The following is an 18,897-nucleotide window of genomic DNA, read 5'->3' as shown; positions in this document are numbered from 1 at the left end:
CCCGCGAGCACGCAGAAGTGCCGCAACACGACGTGGCACAGACTCGACGAATGTCTGAAGTAGTTCTGTAGGGAATTGACACCATGAACATTGCAGGGCTGTCTATAAATCCGTAAGAGTACGAGGGGTGGAGATCTCTTCTGAACAGCACGTTGCAAGGCATCTCAAACATGCTCAATACTGTTTATGTCTGGGAAGTCTGGCGGCCAGCGGAAGTGTTTAAACTCAAAAGAGTATTCCTGGAGTCACTCCTTAGAAATACTGGACGTGTGGGGGGATCCCGCATTGTCCTTCTGGAATTGCCCAAGTTCGTCGGAATGCACAATGGACATGAATGGATGCAGGTGATCAGACAAGACGCTTACGTACGTGTCACCTGTCAGAGTCGTATCTAGACGTATCATGGGTACCATATCACTCCAACTGAACACTTAAATCCTAAAACTAAGGACATACGTACGCAGTCCACACAGTCCAGCATGTTATCGTTGTGCTTATTCGTCTATTTAAGGTATTATTGACATGTATGCAAAGCCTCCATCTGGGTCGGAATACCATGTAGCAATAGATGGAATGTTCTTTTTATATCTATGTCGCCTCATCTCATATCAACACAATGTTATAATCCGTCGTCCCACTCAGTTGTGGCGAGAAAATTTGACTTTTCATCATTAATATTTACGTTCGGGTTCTGTGTTCACTGCGGCGTTCTAAGTCACCCGAGACGTGTCGTGATTCAGTTCCATTTTCTGAAGAGTGACGAAAAGACCAGCTCGAGTCTGATTTTGAATGGCCTTATAGATTCACAGCCTCCGCCTTAACCTCCCGCAGTACTTTCACGAACACAGCTTCTGATTCACAAGGCAGTGCAATTTCCATTAAAAATTCAAACTGCAGTTGCTTTTTCAGTAAGGAAACCAGAATCAGGTGTTACTTGTATTTTACTGCTACCATCCACATTTTATTTTTTTATGGCTACAGATATTACATAATTTCTCAGTTGCAATGTGATAAATTAAACATAAAATAAATAAATGTGAGTGGTAGCAGAAAAATATAAATAACTATTTCACGCAGTCAAGTTTCTGCATAGCTACAATAAATGACAGTAAGTTAGATGGAGCTCTCGATGACTTAAAAATCGACGAAGCTTAGACCCCAAACAAAATGAATTGTTCTTCATGGTATGGTCGTACCGTAAAATCACATGGGAAGTTATATCTTGCATGTGAAAAGATCAGTGGGGTAATCTGTGACCAGCATTTATTCTTTTGTAACCAACTCGTTATACACGTACCCCTTTGCTGGACGCCTAGAAGATCTTAACAGTTGGTAAGCAAGTTGAGCTAGCGCTCAGTAGTGTCCCAGATGTGTTCCATCGGGTTCAGATCAAGCTCCTCAAACCACTGTAGTACGATCCTGGCCTTGTGACACGGACATTGCCATACTGGAAGACGTTATCATCCTCCGGGAAGACATCAATCATGATTAGTTCCAGGTGGTCAGCAGTAATGTTCACTTAGTCCACGGCTGTCATGGTGTGTTCAATTACTGCTACAGGTCCCACGGAAGCTCAGGTGAATACCCCCACAGCATAATGCTGCCTCGACCGGCCTGCGCCCGAGGCGCAGTGCTTATTTCGATCAGCCGTTCGCCTGAATGACGGTATATTCAAACACTATCATCGACCTGGTGTAATAAAACACGTGATTCGTCCGACTAGGCGACACGTTTCCATTGATCGACGGTCAAATCTCGATGATCCCACCCCACTAAAATCGTAACTGAGGATGTCTTTCAGTGAACACTTAGGAGACATCAGATGCGGAACACCTATTCTGATTAACAGTACGGGCAAGCCTCAAGCCTCCATGTTCTGTGATGAGGCGTGGACGCCCAACACTTTGTCGCCTACTCGTGGTTTGACCGACCTTCAACCACTTTCCGCAGATGTTCTCTACAGTAGCACGCGAACAGCCGACCAGCTTCGCTGTTTAAGAGATGTTCGTTCCCAGGCGTTGGGCCATAACAGTCTACCCTTTGTCAAAGTCGCTTAAGTGAGAAGATCTCCCCGTTAGAATGAGTCCCCATTCGTCTATGCTCCGCTTTTGTTCTTCCCTCACTGTGCCACATGCCCAAGAGAATTGTTGTGATTTTGGAATATGTAAACAGTATATTTATTTATTTACATTACAATTCTATCAGTTGAACTTTACCGGATTTCAAATTTTGTATTTCTCGTGATTGCCTGTCCATTTCAGCCACAGATCTATACTGAACGCAACATGCCTTTTGCAACTTACGGATGATTAGAACAACATCTGTATCTGACTGAAGCCTAAATCGTACCACCGAGACTATATTGTACAGTGCGAAATGTTATCATAATTACTCTTGCAAACGATTCTTTCGCAGCCCCTAGCAGATACAGATAAGTCCTTCGTTGCCCAGCCTCGAAGACCTTCCTATTACTACATTTACATGGGATTCCCAAAACTGGATTCCGCAAACTGATTTCCTAATACCGCTTCTGGTTGGTCACGCAAATACTACAATACCGGTTCCGGAAATCCGGTTGTAGCTGCCGAATTCCCACTTCCACAAACGATTTTCTCTCCCAAGTAAACGCACGACCGTTTTTTAAACGTGTTACTTAAAAAAATCGGCTAATCTGGATGGAGTGAGGTTTGGTGCAGTGAAGAAGTAGAGATGCTACACTGATCGTGTAATTTAAATGAAGAGAAACAGTAATTGTGGTGAGCGAATCAGGAACCAGAACGGCTGATTTCCAGACGCCGTATTTGTTCAGTCAGTGAAGCCTTAACATGTGAACACGACACCGATAAATGGTTTCCGAAATTCGGTTTCCGTCTTCCGGAAGTTGTGTCGTATGTAAACGTAGTGTGCGGAAGACCTGCTAAACACTTCACATAAACTTATGTCCGGACACAGATAAAGGCGAGGAAACTAGCAGAGATTGATAATTAAAGTCAGCGTGATACTGCTAGGCCCCTCAATGAGCGACCGGAACAGGTATTTTTTAAAAGGAAGGCCGGTAGCGCGGCTGGGCGCGGAGGTAACCGGTCGGTACGGGAGCCGTGCCGTGCCGTCCGCTGGAGTCTTCCGCCGGTGGTGGGGGCGGACCGGCTGAGGGTAGGGGAAGCATTCCTGTACGTTATCTGGTGCTGGCGCTCGCGGTCGCCGGATCCCGTTGCCGTGACCGTCATGTCCTCATTGTCAAACAACGGAACGAACCGCGCGCACCTGTGCCCGCTCAGCTGGACGCCTTATCGACACTCTTCTCTTTTGTAAGAAACACGCGTCATTTGATTTTTCTTTCGATTTTGAGTCTCTCCTGCATACAATGTAAATAACAACTGAAATCCTAATCTTAAAGTCCGTCAATTTTCTCTTCATGAGCGAATTTATTCACTAAAGCACATTTCGAAGCACAGCTTCATCTTCAGTATATTAGTTGATCATTACAGGACCTTCGGAAAAATCGAATTTGTGGATTTTGTTGCTTTTTGTTGATAATGACATCGCTGTTGAATATCGTCCTCGTATTATTTACACTCGTGTATATGCATACAAAATTTTAGAAGACTAGTGTACAGAGCACGAGGAATCTGATCAAATGTACCCAGACACGTATTAGTGGACATTAATATGGGACGTGTCCACGCTTCGCCTTTGTGAAGGCTCGGACTCTAGTGGCGACACTTTCAGTGAGGTCTCTGAATGCCTGTGGAGGGATGACAGGCAGTTTTTCCTCATGAGCCGAAACGAGAGAAGTTGGTGACGTTGGTGTACCATTGGGCCGGCCGGTGTGGCCGAGCGGTTCTAGGCGCTTCAGTCTGGAACCGAAAATAAGAATCAGCTTGATTTTTCAAGGAACTCCTCAACAGAATAGAAGGAGTGACCTATGAGGAAACTCTTCAGTTTCGATTTGAAAGCGCATGGATTACTGCTAAGATTTTTGAATTCTTGTGTTAGCTTATTGAACATAGATGCAGCAGTATACTGCACACCTTTCTACACAAGAGTTTAGGAAGCACGATTCAAATGCAGATTGGGTTTCTGCCGAATATTAACTGAGTGAAAGCTGCTAATTTCTGGGAATAAGTTGATATCGTTAACAAGTTGGCTCAAATGACTCTGAGCACTATGGGACTCAACATCTGAGGTCATCAGTCCCCTAGAACTTAGAACTACTTAAACCTAACTAACCTAAGAACATCACACACATCCATGCCCGAGGCAGTCGCGCTCGTTAACAAGAATGTCAAAATACCCAGACCAGTGAACAGGGGTTGACAAGAGGTTCGCGAACTTACACCACTTATTGCCCGATGTGCCCGTTTCTGAGCCAAAAATAGCCTTTTAAAATGGGACGAGTTATTCCAAAATATAATACCATACGACATAAGCAAATGAAAATAAGCAAAGTACACTAATTTTCGTGTCGAGCGATAACTTACTTCAGGTACCGTTTGAATAGTAAAAATGGCAGCATTAAGTCTTTGAACAAGATCCTGAACGTGGGCTTTCCACGACAGTTAACTATCTGTCAGAACACCTAGAAATTTGAACTGTTCAGTTTCACTAATCATATGTCCATTCTGTATCTGAAGTAAGTGATCGCCGGCCGGGGTGGCCGAGCGGTTCTAGGCGCTACAGTCTGGAACCGCGCGACCGCACTCAGTATATATTCGGCAGAAACCCAATCTGCATTTGAATCGTGCTTCCTTAATTCTTGTGTAGAAAGGTGTGCAGTATACAGCTGCATCCATTTTCAATAAGCTAACTTCTGTAATGGTCCAACTTCTGGAGCAATATTTCGTAATCATCACAATCAAACGCATTAGTTAAATCAAAAAATTGCCTAGCGTTCCTAACTTTTTGTTTAATCCAACCAGTACCTCACAGAGAAAAGAGAATATAGCATTTTCAGTTGTTAAACGACTTCTAAAGCCGAACTGTACATCTGATAGAAAATTATGTGATATAAAATGACCAATTATCTTTACATACACAGCTTTTTCAATAACTTTAGCAAACACTGATGGTGTATAAACAGGTCTATAATCGTCTACATTATCCCTTTCTCCCTTTTTATAATGCGGCTTTACTACTGAGTACATCTCTTGCCATAATTAGAATTCCACCGCTGTAACCTGTACGGGTACTTAGCGTAGTTTATTAGATCACTTGCGGTACGCGTCCGGATTTTATGTAGGGCAAACTGGAAGATCTTACAGTGTCAGGTACAAGAAACATTTATTGGGAAAAAGAGGCACTAATGTACACAATTCCACTTTTGCTGATCATTTGTTAATTTTTGGTCACAAGTCGAAAAGTGTTGAAGAAATTTCGATTTTACATAGGGAAAAGAAAGGTCAGAGGCTCGACGTACTCGAAGAGCTGGAGATTTTCAAGCATATTTCTAAGAACAATGGCCTCATCCTCAATAAACAGTTACAATTACGTAACGAATTATGGCTTTAATCCACTACTCCCAAAATTTTGATTTCTTTATTTTTTACTATGTTTTCCTGCCTCTAGTTCCGAAACATCTGTTTCATACAACCTCATATAGATACGTACTACTAAAGTTTCCTTCATGCGGATGTTTTTTTGGACTGTGCAACTGTTTGTATAAATATTCTACAATATTCTGGACTTCATGTCCATGGGCATTTCTGTAAAACCTAATAGATGGCTCTCAGTTGTACTTTATTTGTTTGACTATTTTCTACTTTCAAAGATTCGTTAAGCTCTCATCCTTTGAATTTTGTTGTTTCATAATTAAGGGGTATTTAATTCGATTACATCCGTTATAATGTCTCAAACGTCCGCACCCGAAAGGCTCACAACTTGTCCTGTTTTCGTGGCAGCAATGTAAGCCACTGGACCGTTAAGTCTGATGTTCATTGCAAGATATACGAGGTGCGGCTAGAAAAAAACCGGACTGATGCTGGAAAAAACATTTATTTACAATTATTTACAATTTCATGTTATCTCCTTCAATGTACTCTCCTCCTCGGTCTCTACACCGCTCCATACGAATTTTCCACTGTTCATAGCAATGCTGCAGATCATTTTCGGTAAGTCCATACATTACTTCCGTCGCTTTTTCTTTTACTGCTTCAACAGTCTCAAATCTAGTTCCTTTCAAAGCTGGTGGTGGTGGTGGTTAGTGTTTAACGTCCCGTCGACAACGAGGTCATTAGAGACGGAGCTCATGCTCGGGTTAGGGAAGGATTTGGAAGGAAATCGGCCGTGCCCTTTCAAAGGAACCATCCCGGCATTTGCCTGAAGCGATTTAGGGAAATCACGGAAAACCTAAATCAGGATGGCTGGAGACGGGATTGAACCGTCGTCCTCCCGAATGCGAGTCCAGTGTGCTAACCACTGCGCCACCTCGCTCGGTCCCTTTCAAAGCTGACTTGACTTTAGGGAAAAGAAAAAAGTCACAGGGGGCCAAATCAGGTGAGTAGGGTGGATGATCTAAGATGGGAATGTTGTGTTTTGCCAAAAACGTCTTCACTGACAACGCACTGTGAGCTGGGGCATTGTCTTGATGAAGGATCCATGACTTTTTTCTCCACAAATCGTTCCGTTTTCTCCGTACTCGCTCACGTAGGGTAGCCAGGACGCTAATGTAGTAATGCTGATTCACTGTTTGTCCCTCTGGTACCCAATCAATGTGCACAATCCCTTTGATGTCAAAAAAAAAAAAAAACAATCATCATTGCCTTGAATTTCGATTTTGACATTCGTGCTTTTTTTTGTCGTGGAGAACCAGGAGTTTTCCAATGCATCGATTGGCGTTTAGTTTCGGGATCGTAAGTAAAAAACCACGATTCATCGCAAGTAATAACATTTTGTAAGAAGGTGGGATCACTTTCAATGTTTTCCAGGATGTCAGAACAAATCATTCTTCGGCGTTCCTTCTGTTCAATTGTGAGACACTTTGGAACCATTTTTGAGCACACTTTGTTCATGTTGAAACTTTCATGAAGAATCTGCCTAACACTTTCCTTGTCAACTCCTGTTAACTCAGACACTGCTCTGATTGTTAAACGGCGATCTTGTCGAACAAGTTTACCGATTTTTTCAATGTTTGCATCAGTTTTTGCTGACAATGGTCTGCCAGTGCGAGTGTCATCACTGGTGTCTTCGCGGCCATCTTTAATCGTTTAAACCACTCAAACACTTGTGTTCGCGATAAACAATCATCGCCGTACACTTGTAACATTACAAACGTTTCACTTGCAGATTTTCCTAGTTTGAAACAAAATTTGATGTTAACACGCTGTTCTTTCTGTACACTCAACATTTTCCGACGCACAGACAAAATGTCAACTACTTAAAACAGACGCCACGGGCAGACTAAGTGCAGGAGGCAGATGAAACTCGAGCAGTAGGCGGAGCGAGAGTCACGTGACAGGCCACGCGACTTTCAGCCTTATTGCATTCGTTTTATTGTTTCACCAGTACTAGTCCGGTTTTTTTCTAGCCACACCTCGTACGTATTAAATGCTGGAACATTTTTAACTTGAGCGTGTCTGCTCGTAACTTTGACTATTGACTGCTCGCAGTGTAACTACGTAAGTAACCTTTCGATGTCATGACATTTTTTTGTTAAAGTTTTTGTCAAACTTATTTGCAACCGGTTGGCTGTGTTATTTCTCCTTTCATAGTGTAGTTTTACTGGAGCTAAACATCATATTACTTACGAAACTCTTTCATTTTCGACTATGCTCTGGTAATAAAATGTCCAATCTCTCGTTTTCTCTCGTTAGATAGTTACTGATTCGAGTGACGGTACACGAGGACAGATACGTAATACAAATACTTATATTCAACTGCTGAATCAACCGAAAACAGCGAAAGAGTCCTCGTTACAAGTATAGTATACAACAATTACTAACAACAAAAATGTACTGTATTGAGTTATCGGCTGCACTGCAGAAGACGAACAGCGACATTAACAACAACGTCTACTGTTATGTAAATAAAGGAATGATTGTGAAACTTGCAAGGGCGAGGAAAACAGAAGATACAGCTTTCTAAACATATTTATCTAAATCGTTTAATCATTTCTTGTGGATGAACTGACCAAATGTGTACCCGGAATCTGTTATATACCTTTCATATATCAGTAGCTTTCCATATTTATTGAGATGTGAAACATTGCTAGATCACTATCTGTTGAACTGTTTGTTCCAATAAAGTCAAATGGCGATAGCTGAATGGCTGAACAACTCTTTTTGTCCAGTTTTATGTAATAACTCTGATCTGCCGCAGCTGTTATCGTGTTTAGGAAAGAAAACAGACTCAAGGGAACGAAAATAAGGGATGTAGTGATAATCAATTTTACTTTAATTGCCAAAGAACATAACTACTTATAACTCCGGTACTAGAGGAACGCACAAATGGCTCACTGATAGACCTATTATCTTCAGTCGACTTTTGTCCACAGAAATTCTTCAGATGAGACTGCGACTCTTTCTTACATACCATAGAAGCCTTGAGGAAATTCTCTTCGCTAAGAAATGCTATTAGGTCTGGAATATCGTAGGAGGGAGATAATTATTTCCAGACTTTGTTTATGGCGGCATAGACACTTATGGCTCTGTACGTGCAGTTCTCAGTCATCGACGTTGTCGTAATAACACTTTAACAGTAGCTCTCCGCGACTGTTAATATTTTGTTAACCCCGTGGATGGAGCTTAATTCGGCATCATCTCAGACAATTACGAGCTGCAATTGTAGTCTAAGAGCCAACTTAATGTTGGTAGTGGAATCTCAGTTTATGTTCACCTGCAGCAGTAATGAATAACTTAGCCGGAAGGTCTCTGGTCTTGGTGACGAAGATGAGAGTATAAGTGGTCGTTGCCTCATGGTAAGTTGCGTTATCGGTGGCCTGGGACTCCTTGTGAGCGAGAAGAAGTAACAGCAGAGCACTTGTCTTGCAGTGGGAAACTTGTGCATTTCAATTTCAATTTGATTTTCTCAGAACTGTCCTTAAGCGTATGGAAACTAGCAATGTCTGAGCGCATGTATCATCAAACGTTGACGACCTCATGCTGATGAATGGTTTTACAGATGCACTGTGGCTATTTAATATATAAAAATATGGTGGAATTGTCTAATGCCGGCCGGAATGGCCGAGCGGTTCTAGGCGCTACAGTCCGGAACAGCGCGACCGCTACGGTCGCAGGTTCGAATCCTACCTCGGGCATGGATGTGTGTGATGTCCTTAGGTTAGTTAGGTTTAAGGTGTTGAAAGTTCTAGGGGACTGATGACCTCAGAAGTTAAGTCCCATGGTGCTCAGAGCCATTTGAACCATTTGAATTGTCTAATACAAATGCAATTCTATTCTATGATAACGGGTCGCCTGCAGCCGTTTTAACTGCGACACGGAAGGACACCACATATTGAAGACGCGAATGTCTACGTTCGCTTGCAGACCCTTAGCTGTCTATTGCGCCTCGCACCTAACCATTAGAATCATCAGCATTTCACCCTATTTCTGCTAGCATAACTCCGCATCTCCGTGCCGTATCAACTTCGGAATTCACCTGAAACAGCAGTCAAAAACAGTCTCCCATAACCTCGACGCTTGCAGAATATTAAATTCAATCTTCCCTTCCTTCCTCCGCTGGTCGCAGCCAATACGAAAGCTGAAATAACACTTGGTGGCTGACAGTCTTGCGTTTATTAGTGTCAGAGGGCAACACTGCGGTACCTCCGCATCACCCTCGCTGCATAAGAGCATCGCCATGCAAATCGACCATTGCATAACGGAGTGCACACCCGTTCCAATCCTCCCACCAAGAAAAATTCTTTGGCAGTACTGGGCACTGAACATTGTTCTTCCATGAGACAGTTAACCACGGTGGCGGGTAGAAGCTACACCAACAATACAGGAGTCATGGAAAACCATCCTGAAAAGTTTACACCACTCAGCGGCTTGCGAAGCCGTAAACGTGCCATAGTTTCTTCTACCAGTTCAGCAAGAAATAAACGACACAGCTTGCATTACTAGAGGACTATTTGCCCTGTTGTATTAGTGCGCGACAGTTTTGCCACCTTTACTGCGTCTTTTTACTTACTTTATATTTATTTGCCGGCATGGTGGCTCATCTTGTTCGGTCAGAGGGCTAACTGCCCTCTGTAGTAAAAAGAATGAGTAACTGGATCAACGATGAACTTGAACAGGTGTCATGCGACGTCCGCCTCGAACACATGCAACGACGAATAACGAAAAAAATGAGATAAACAGAAAAAGTGATTAGCATGGCTGTCCCTCATGTAGAGAAGCCTGGTTCGATTCCCGGTACTGCCAGCAATGTTTTTCTTGACAGAAGGACTGAAACGGGTTTATTCAGCTTCGAGGTGCCAACTGAAGAACTACTTGACCGAGTAGTAGCGGCTCCATGGGACAAAAACACAACGGTTAGGCGAGCGGTGTGCTTCATACCGATCCAACGCAGCCCCGCTGGGGCTGCCAAGACCGGTGGGCGAAGTTTAGTTGGTTTAATTTTTATGTGTAACATGCACCACAGGAACAGCTGAAGGCCGCGTTTCACAGTTGCTATCGTTACTATTACAATACATAAATAAAACTGTTTCCTTCTTTTATATGCAATTATTTGAACAGCCCCGAAACCCACCACCTCATTACACTACTTAACTATTTAAAAAGTAGAAAAATAATTAATGAAAAGAAACTGATCTAGAGAAGAAGAAAAGATAGGAGAAAAGGAGAATGTGAGATGAACAAAAACAACGTACTACTTAACTAGAGACAAACATTAAAAATAACGAAAAGATTTTGCCAGCTATGGTAAAATATAGTAAGAAAATTAAAGAGACAATAGTAGGCTTAAGTAGGAATTATTCATTATGCTGTTATTGTTTTATCAAGATGTTCAAATGTGTGTGAAATCTTATGGGACTTAACTGCTAAGGTCATCAGTCCCTAAGCTTACACACTACTTGACGTAAATTACCCTAACAGACAGACCCATGCCCGAGGGAGGACTCGAACCTCCGCCGGGACCAGCTGCACAGTCCATGACTGCAGCGCCTGAGACCTCTCGGCTAATCCCGCACGGCTATTGTTTTATCTGCACATGATAAAAGGCAGTCCACTGATCACAGCCAGTCAAAAACATGAAGTCCAGTGTCAATCCTAGATTGACTATCAACATCTGCTAGAATGATGAAGTCCACATCATTCGAATCCGACGCCGAGTTTCAGTCTCGATAAATGTAGCCTCTTTCATTCTACAGCTGTTGACTGTTAGTGTAGGATTAACACTGGTCTTCAGGTTTTTGGCACAGGATGTGGCTGTGGTTCTCTCCTTTGTCCCCACGACAGATCCTGTTGGTGGCCGAGGTGGTCTATGGGAAAAAAAGAAGGTAGAGCAACAGACTCCACTCCTGGAGGTCCCGGGTTCAATCCTGGATAGGAGTGCGGATTTTACTCCTTCTAGTCCCTCCAGGATGGCCCCAAGTCCATTCGGCCTGCTATCAAATCAGCACCATGGATCTTTCCCCAGGGTAAAAGGCGCCAGGTCGATGAATCCACCACCCTACCCCTCAGTGAAGAAAGGCTGCACTCTGCCTGCAGTCAGGCCAGTAGCCCAGTCACTGGTTTGCGCCATAGACTTCACCTTGCCTTTTATCTTTATCTGTAGATGTGGCGTGCTGTCATCCTTTCTTCTGCTGGAGTGCGCACGAAGCCGGTTCAAAATGGTTCAAATGGCTCTAAGCAGTATAGGACTTAACATCTGAGGTCATCAGTCCCCTAGACTTAGAACTACTTAAACCTAACTAACCTAAGGACATCACATACATCCATGCCCAAGGCAGGATTCGAACCTGCGACCGTAGCAGCAGCGCGGTTCCGGACTGAAGCGCCTAGAACCGCTCGGTCACAACGGGCGACTACGAAGCCGGAACCACCGGTACTCATCAGGGACAAAGGAGTTAGATAACTAATGCTGACGTCAAACATCATTTCCTTACACTGTCTCATCTGACGCAGGGTTTACAATGATGCAGTCCTGATTGACATTACCGATCTTCTTGTTCACTTCCTCTCTCCTGGAAAATGTGTCTGATAGTCTAATCAAAACAGCAAGTGCTTCCCTGTCACATGTAATAACATATAAACTACGGCCTCTTAAACAGTCTTATCTCTGCATCCAGTGTAAGTCTTTGATCGAAGCGCTCTGTCACTACATGTTCCCGTTTTTCCATAAATGATTCCATCAGAACTTCTTATATTGAATGTGTTGAGATAATTAGGAAAAGTCTGTGTTACCTCTGTATCTAGGTCATCCCCTTCTAAGGAATTACGTGATTCATTTTCGTACCTGACCTTAAGGTGCGATTCCAGTGCGGCGGGTGAGATGATGCCCTGTCGAGCAGTCGAGCCTTAATATCCGCTCGCGATCGAGAGCGTTGTCATTGCAGTTCGCCTCGATCTGACAGTTTTGCTGCTCAAAATGGATGATTCACAACTCATCAAGCTAGTGCGAAAACATCCAATTTGATACAGCTCTGAACACCATCAATACAATAATGCTAGTGTCAGGGACACTGTGTCGATGGATAGTCCAGGATTGCTGAAAGTACTATGTGGTTACAATATTTCATTGACTATGACAACTTAATGATAATTTATTAATATGAAAGCATGAAGAATAAGCACAGTTTACTTTCATTCCTGTCGGTCTGTTTCGCTTGCCATCAGACATCTCTCACCTATTTTAATCAACAGTTCTACTGCTAATATTAACCAGGGTTAACCAAAGAGCTCTCGAATGACGTGGGAAGTACTTCATTCCTGCTTTTTTATTTTTTGAAAGAAGGAGAAGTTGCCTCAGTATCTGGATGGGAAGAAGTTATTACCCAATCAGCAAAATAATTTCTACTTCATGGGCTATCATTTATCGAAAATATATTTTCAGTATCATGAACCAGTTACGAAATATTAATGTAGTCGACGTTACAGGAACCACCATGTGCACTGTTTATGTGCTGACGACTTCTACCTGCGCACACATATTTATGTTTCACACACGTATCTGCATAACACGTACCCCAATAAATTGACAGAGTGATTGCCAACAAGATAACCTTAAGAATGAGTGTGTCTAAGAGGAGAAAGATATTTTTGAAGCTCGGTATATGCCCTTTCACACGGAGCAGATGACTGGATTATAGGCAACACACATGGCAAACAAATGCCGTAGACTGCCTACACCCTGCCGCCTCTCAGGGGCTTAGTCAGTTATAAAAGACACCTAGCGTCGCCGGGAAGTGGCAGCGGACATTTTGTCTCTAACAGAAGATGTTCCCTATGACGTGATCTATCATGCGTAGACGTTTGATTCAAAGACTTTGAAACATCGTGTATATTTACAGTCCTGTGTTCAGAACGAAAATTTAGCTTTTCCAGCCCCACCGCCCCCCCCCCCACTCCCCCATAATCAAGACCTTTATTATTATAAGGGCAATTACTGTAGAGAAATGTTTAGCTATCACACATATTTTGAGAGCTAATCAAGAAAAGACACACACACACACACACACACACACACATGAGCACAATCAGAATGAGCTGTGTGAAAGGGCGATTTTTGGGAGCACTTCTCACAAACTCACGTTTAGATATGTCATACAAAAACTGAGACCTCCTTGTGGAATAATTCTGGAAAGCCTACGAAACACACTTACTGGATAAAAATTTGTCAAATCGCCATCAGTGGCACTTGTGGCTTAAGCCATTACCGGAACAGTAGTTCGCCATCAAATTAACATCCATTGAAAAGTGTGGAGTATTTCTCGTTGTACTTGAAGGCACTCGTACAAGGTACGCGAGATGCTTTTCATATGATCGTTTTGTATGGAGCATTTATTGAATATGCGGTCATTATTGAATTCCAGTATGCGACTAGTTGAGTAAATTAAGAACAACGTTCCTTGAGTGATTCTGTGTTGTTTTGTGCAAATCTCGTTGTAATGTACATCTCAAACATCACTGAGCATACGAAAAGACGAACTGATTGCCGTGGTAAGCAAATCTGTGCATAAGAGTACAGATAACTTTTTTTGTTTTTATTATTTCCTCGATAAAAAATTTCTTTTGATTACGCGAGATCCGTTTGTTTCTCCAAGACGTTTTGGGAATGGGTCATTCGACTTTCCTAGAAATAAGTGCCAAATTAGTACAGGAGGAAAGAACCCCCGGCCTGCCATAGAAGGCAACCAGACAGACAATGCGACCGTGAGCAGTGAGCAGTGTGCAGAGGGAGTGTCTGCCTCCGGCCGGAAATTTGACGACGCTACTTGGGTACGGGAGGAAGACGCGGAAGTCAAAGCTGTGTCCTACACTTCCTGCAGAAAGGCTACCGTCGCATTCCAATACCACAGTATTTTCGTTTAAGCTTAACTGTTACACCGGTGAGAATCCACTATAATAATTTCGTCTATTACTGACGTTTTTTTTAAATTAACATTTCTCATATGGAGTCAGATATGCAACAATACGGAAAGTTTCGTAACAAAGAATTTGTTACAAAATTGTGAGAATGTCGATTTCTGGTAAACATATTGTTAGTGGCTAGGAGTCAGTTCTTTATTGAAGTGATATTGCTTCGAACGCGGGTAGATGGACGAGTTTTCATTGTGTTCCCATACAGTGTGTTCCAAGTCTACAGTCTTAAAACTATAAAGACGGTGGAGGGTCCCAAAATCAGCATTTGGGATTAAAACACAATGATTGGAAATGAATACTGCTGACAGTACGTGACCTTGTGTTCTTCATGGTTGAGGCTTATTTCAACTGTGATGACGTTATGAGCTGCTACAATAGACACGTTCGGTGTGATAAAATACCGCAGTCTCATATCATCTGTCGCGTGGAATTATACACGATCAACTAACAGAACCTTACTTCCTGCCATCCATTTGAATGGAGCACTTTACCTAGTGCTCCATGGCCATCGAATTTGACTCCAATTGTTTATTTCCTGTGGGACTACATGCGGTCATTGGTGAATATAACTCAAGTAGAAACTGCAGAGCAACTGGTCCTAGCTGCCTGCGTCATTCTACTGTTTGGATATTCGACAGAGTACCGCAAAATTCTACGTATGCATTGGAATTGGAGGTATTTACTCCGAACAGTAGTTATTGCGTTGAGCTTACGTAATCACTACAAGGTGTAAGTTGTTTATATAAACAAGAAGAAAACAGCAGCTAAGCACTAATTTTTAACTGTTAGTTTGTAATCTCAAAGAAATTTCTCTGTCATCCGTGTAAGGTTTGTTACATCTACCCATCGAACAATAGTAACCTGCGTCATAAATTCCAGTCAACATTCATGTACGTATGCTGGAAGAAAGAAACGGATGCCATTTTCGTGACGAGTGACGCAGATCCTGTGCAGAAATCGACTATGAGAGACGAACGTCCGTCAGTAGCTCTATTTATTACACTGACTGATGTTCCTTGTATTTCTCTCCTGAAAACTGCAAATATTGATGTAGATGTACTGAAGGCTTAATACAAATACGCTTACATGTATACATGCGCTATTTCAGCAACAGCCACGAAAGCCAAAGTTATACGGAAAGCTACCGGTCAAAAGATAACTGCCGGTGGTGACATCTGTTTCAATTTCAAGTCTTAAGGAGAACGATAGCGAAGAGTTACGATAGAATCCGTAATTTTTAGACCTGCATTAATTTCGTACAACCGAACCCATCGGTGCAATACTGGGCGATTAAACAGGAAAATCTGGGTTGGAATTTGAGACCGGGTATCTCGCACGATTTTCGCAAATCACTCTAAGAAAGTCCTGAAATTCTTCCTTAAATTTGGCTACAGCTGGTATCTTCCGCATATTCTATCAGACTGGGATACTGACGCATTGCGAAGCAGAAAAAAATACGTCTTTAGCTGTTTCTACTTAATTAGCTCGTAAATGGAGTTTTGTCCCATGAAGAAGGCACCAATAAATTACGAGTACCGTTGTACAGTCGGTATATCACGAAATATTTTGGCTAGGAAAGCTCCTGTCATATAAGGCTTACTTTTTACGTGATTTTCTTTGCTCTTCTAGGTCTTATTCCAGTGTCTTACCCAATGCGATGTCAGAAAAAGAAGTAAAAGGTAGCACCACTCTTCCTACTCGACCAAAGGCGCCTTCTCCGCATGAACGCCGCTCTTCACCTGACCTCACGAGTTTCAGGGAACACCGTTACTGACCGCTTTCCTTGCAGCAGAAAAATCCAGAGCAGAGCCCAGTGTCAAACGCGATTCCCCTGCCTCGCAAAAAGGCCACTCTGTCATTGCGAAATACTGAGTCCTGTAGGCAAATTAACCAGAGCGCTGAAATGCAACGCCGGTAGTTTGTTAAAGTCAGTTTCAGGAAGTGATCATGTCGCAAAACCCTGTACTTCAAATAAAGACTCTTATCGAGATTTTACCGTCGTATTTTTTACTACAGTGAATGCATAAGACACATGTTATTTTCGGGAAAAAAGTGTGTATTTTAACACAGCCTTATCCTTCTAGAATCTATAACCTGTCAGCAACGGGCAGATTTGCAGCAAAAATCAATACAAAGCAAAGTATGTATGAAGAAATAAGCATTATTACTTAATTATTTGTACTACTAGTCTAGGTTGAAACAAGTTATTTTGAAACTTTAGCTTCCAGTCAGTTTAAAACTGTAAGCTGAGACGGGACTCGAACCCGGAAGCTCGCGTTTCGCGGACAATGCTCCTGTCGACAGAACTACCCACGTTCGATTGACGACCTGCTCCCGCAACTTTACTTCTGAAATTTTCTCTCCCCTACTTCACAATCTTCGCAAAAGTTCTCCCTTAATTATTTCTGTTATCTGGTGAGTGTGCATCGCGGCAATATACAAGACGTATCGAACAGTAGCTCGATTTGAGTCACATTCGGCTATTCTGAGCGATGCTTGCAGTAACTTCGCCGTCTGGGAAGCACTAGGGACGTCGAAACTGCGACCAGCGAGATGGCTGGCAGTGCCCCTTGTGACCGTCATGATTACATTTTCAGGAAGTCAGTATAAATTTCTGCAGGTGAGTTATTCATCGTGTGTTGCTGTCTCCTCCGATTCTCCCCTCAGTCCTCGACCATTCTGAGGTAGCTTCCCTCCCAAGATTATAAAGAAGTCTTACAAAAGAGAGCAAGAAAAAACCGAGCACATTTAATGACACTGCCGTAGATGGGAAATTAAACACTAACAATTCTATAGACTGGAAGCGCTTCTAACAATTTATATTGCGAAGGTAGCTACGATCGAGTTCTGGAGTACCTCTACCAGAGGTTACTTTTTGTCATAGCTACAGAGTAAACAGTTCTGGGTTCTTGTTTCCTACAGACTACATATTAACATCTCGAGGCACTTCCTAGAATACAGATAAGGTGAACAAAAACGCATAAAAAAGCACCTCGGATGCCGTTGGCGAACTATTCATCTGACTACCGACAGCATTACATGAAGAAACGTGGCGCTATTAGCAAGGCCCCGCAACATTAACCTGGATAAGATCACACTCTGATACGTGGGGAACCAGTTGGTCTGGCGATGAAAGCGTTCTGAACTTTTAACATACTGAACGGTCTGCAGGTTCACTGAACTTTAACGCTACAGTCCTCCTGCGAACATCCTGTGTAATGCATTCTTTTTTAGAGAAACGAAATTCATTTGTAATTTTTTGTCAAACTGCAGCGAATTACCAGTCTAGTAACATTAATAATTCCGAAAATTTCTAGGGCACGAAAGTTGTATAATTTATGTCACGAATGACTATTGCAACATTGTCAGTTACATTAACGACAGGGAAAAAAAAGACACGGATACAGCACTCGCATCGTTTCAGTATACCGTCGATGTAAAATTTATTTTATGTCGAAATCTGTCCTTTGTTGAGCCTATGTAACTTCGTAGCAAGGTTCGTCTTAAACCAATATATACTTTATTGTCGAAAGAAACTGTAGTATAACATTTCCAGTGTAGAGATGGCTGTATTGGCACATTCCGGAAGCCAATTAAACAAAAGTTTGCTCGAAAATACTACCCATCTTGGTTCAAATGGCTCTGAGCACTATGGGACTTAACTTCTGAGATCATCAGTCCCCTAGAGCTTAGAACTACTTAAACCTAAATAACCTAAGGACATCACACACATCCATGCCCGAGGCGGGATTCGAACCTGCGACCGTAGCAGTCGCGCAGTTCCGGACCGCAGCGCCTAGAACCGCTCGGCTACCGCGGCCGGCTACCCACCTTGGTTTGTGTGTAACTTCAGTCATAACAAATACGGCGTCAGAAATTATGCTACTGAGAATTAAGAATTATGAAAGTTGATACTAAATAATAAAAATTCGTTTTCAGACGCGCACACGCTAAAAAATAACAGTTAAGACAGAGAAAGAAGAATATAGTATGCTGATAATTTTCCGTGCTGCTGCGCGAAACTACGAAGGAAGAGATTCGCGTCAAGAAAATTTTGGAAGTATTTTCTGCTACGCTACTTTATCAATTTCAGAATAATCCTTGATTAAAGCCGCTAGCTTCGCAAGCATAAAGCGGAACTTCGAAATAAATATTGGTGCCAACAAATCACTATCACAGAAACTAGAGTTACTATCTGCAGCACTACATTTCTGACACAGACAATGGTAACACGTAGAGGCAAAATTCTTGTTTGATCTCTTTACCTTCTTTCTGCCGTTTACTGCCTACACCACGAAACACGATTTATGTATTTTGAGACCGAGGAAATGCAGAGTCTTCGTCGTTGCTCCTCTATGACAAGCGGGACCAACGT

General features: G+C 42.5%; 1 protein-coding gene across 1 annotated transcript in view; it reads right to left on the bottom strand.

Annotated features, from left to right (window-relative positions):
* The window catches only part of LOC126249599 (uncharacterized), a 129,445-nt gene that overhangs the window by 110,027 nt on the left and 521 nt on the right, over positions 1 to 18,897 (bottom strand). The window lies entirely within an intron of this gene.

This window comes from Schistocerca nitens, chromosome 3, assembly GCF_023898315.1.
Source record: "Schistocerca nitens isolate TAMUIC-IGC-003100 chromosome 3, iqSchNite1.1, whole genome shotgun sequence".
NCBI lineage: Eukaryota > Metazoa > Arthropoda > Insecta > Orthoptera > Acrididae > Schistocerca > Schistocerca nitens.
Note: the sequence above shows the minus strand (reverse complement) of the source record. Positions and strands in the feature narration are given on the sequence as shown.